Genomic DNA, 2,695 nt, shown 5'->3' with positions numbered 1-2,695 from the left:
AGAACTTAATTATATATAATTAAACATATATGCACATAAGTAGCATATGTATTAATACTATAATAACTGATTTCATACTAGAGTGGGTAGTGTTTCCCTTCTCCTGGGGATCTTCCTAACCCAGGAATTGAATGGGTGTCTCCTGCATGGCAGGCGGATTCTTTACCAACTGAGCTATCAGGGAAGCCTTAATGAAAATCACTAGAATTTACTTATATATAATTAAACATATGCACATAAGTAGTGTATATATTAATACTAATATATAACTAATATAGCATATAATATTGCTAATATATTGCATATGTATAATATATATACATATATGTATGTACATTTGTATGTATATGTACAGAAAGATACATAAATAGTTCAGAACAATCCCTGTATTAATAAATAGTAACGTATAATTTTGCTACACTTCTATCATCATCTCCTGGCTATATATACCATAGCCATTAATAACATGGTTAGAGAGGTCAATTACTTTCTAGTTACTGGTTCTTCAATGTTACTGTTTGGGAACAAACACTTTACTGCTTGTTTTCTGACATGCAAAATGGGGATGATAGTAGTGCCTACCTTTCTGTATTGTTAAAAAGCTTACTGCTGAGTATCACTGTATCTTAACATTTATTTTATTTTGTTTTATTATGATGAAAGCTTATGAATCCTTATACAATGATGGAGCCAGTAAAACTAGACTATAATTTGGCAGAGCTTTTCAAATATGCAAAGAGTAGCCCAAGTCTATGTTCTTCCTCTCTTTTGATGCCTCCATTTCTTTTCCTCTCCTTGTAGAATTGATCATTTGCAGTTTTATTTTTATCTCAGGTATTCTTGGCTGAGGTCATCAATAATGTCCTTTGGATTTTACATAAGTTGAATGAATGCTGGGTTCCAGGCACATTTTATGCATCACCTGAAACCACTTTCCTACTACACAGTTTACTAATGGCATTTTTCATCTGGTCATTTCTCAAAGTATAGATTAAAGGATTTAACATGGGCGTTAACATAGTGTAGAATACAGAAACTGCTTTATCAACAGGTAAGGTAACTGTTGGTCTCAGGTACACAAATAAGCAGGGTGCAAGGAACAGGATAACTGCTGAGATGTGGGAGACAGGTGGAGAGGGCCTTATGTCTAGCCTCTAAGCTATGGGCCCTTAGGGAGCGCAGAATGATCACATAGGAGCCGATCAAGAGGAGAAAGTTTGAAAGGCAGATTAAACCAGTGTTGGCAGGAACAAAGACTCCTAGGATGTGAGTGTCAGTGCAGGCAAGATTGAGCAAAGGGTTCAGATCACACATAAAGTGGTGTATGAAGTTAGGGCCACAGAAGGGTAAACTGATGATGAAGAGGATCTGTATGGTTGAATGAATAAAGCCCCCCACCCATGCCACTCCCACTAGCAGTCCACACAGCTGCTGATTCATGATGGTCATATAGTGCAAGGGCTTACAGATGGCCACATAGTGGTCATAGGCCATCACAATGAGCAGGATGACATCAGCACCTGCAAATATATGTTCCCCAAAGACTTGGGTCATGCATTCGTTGAAAGGGCTGGTTTTCTTTTCATAGAAGGAATCTATAATCACTTTAGGGGTATTGACACAGGAATAGCAGGCATCAATGAATGAGAGATGAGCCAGGAAATAGTACATGGGGTACCCCAGTAATGGGCTGGTGATAATGGTGACCACTGTGAGCACGTTTCCTACCATAGAGATGATGTAGACAACCAAAAAGACAACAAATATAATTTTCTGCATCTTTGGATTCTGTGAGAGTCCCAGTAGAATAAATTCCATCACGTTGTTTGCATTAGCCATGTATCTTATGTTATTATTGTGTTACCTGAAAAAAAGTCATAATTTATTAGCTCAACCTTGAATTAAGAGTGTCAACATAAGAAATAATAAATGCCCAGATTCTACTGAGTTCTGAATTTGAATAATGTTTTTTTAAGATAGGAAAAAAAAAGTTCTGATATTTTGAAGATTATTCAAATTCTCTCCTGGGTGAAGGTGATTTTTAATATATAGACATGCAAAACCATATGCAGACAGAAGCAGGAGATGATCTCTAGGCCATGTGAGATAGCTCACAACCTAATGTGATTTAGTAGATTTCATGTACAGTGTCAACAAAGATTGAAAAGAGGGATAGAAAACACATGCAAAGCCTGTGAATTCAAAGCTAAGGAATTTCACTTTTACTGTTAGGAAATGGGAAGCCAGCACAGGTAATTGAGAATATGAGTGTAAGATAGAGAGGGATTCAAAAAGAGGGATTCTTGGGCATAACTCTAGTAAAGGTGTTGGTATGTCTTAAATGAAATGGCTTGAGGTTCAGTTTGGAGATAGAAGCCAGAGAAAAGAACCCTTGGCAACAGATTAGTTGTAATTGTTGACATAATGAAAGGATATAGAAGCTACTGCAATACATTTAATAAAACATATAGCCCAAATCTGGGCTTCTCCTGTGGTTCAGTTGTAAAGATTCTGCGTGCAATGCAGGAGATGCAACTAGACTCAGGTTCAGTCCTGGAGTCAGGGAGATCACCTGGAGCAGGGCATGACAACTCACTCTAGTATTCTTGCCTGGAGAATCCCTTGGACAGAGGAGCTTGGTGGACCACTGTCTATAGGGTCACAAAGAGTCTGAACTTATTCACAACTGAGCAAG

General features: G+C 37.6%; 1 pseudogene; it reads right to left on the bottom strand.

Annotated features, from left to right (window-relative positions):
• Positions 1–911: 911 nt before the first annotated feature.
• Positions 912–1,839, bottom strand: LOC113882244 (annotated as a pseudogene).
• Between the last annotated feature and the right edge of the window lie 856 nt (positions 1,840–2,695).

The sequence above is a fragment of the Bos indicus x Bos taurus genome, chromosome 23 (genome assembly GCF_003369695.1).
Source record: "Bos indicus x Bos taurus breed Angus x Brahman F1 hybrid chromosome 23, Bos_hybrid_MaternalHap_v2.0, whole genome shotgun sequence".
Taxonomy (NCBI): Eukaryota; Metazoa; Chordata; class Mammalia; order Artiodactyla; family Bovidae; genus Bos; species Bos indicus x Bos taurus.
This window is presented reverse-complemented; position numbering and strand designations above follow the sequence as displayed.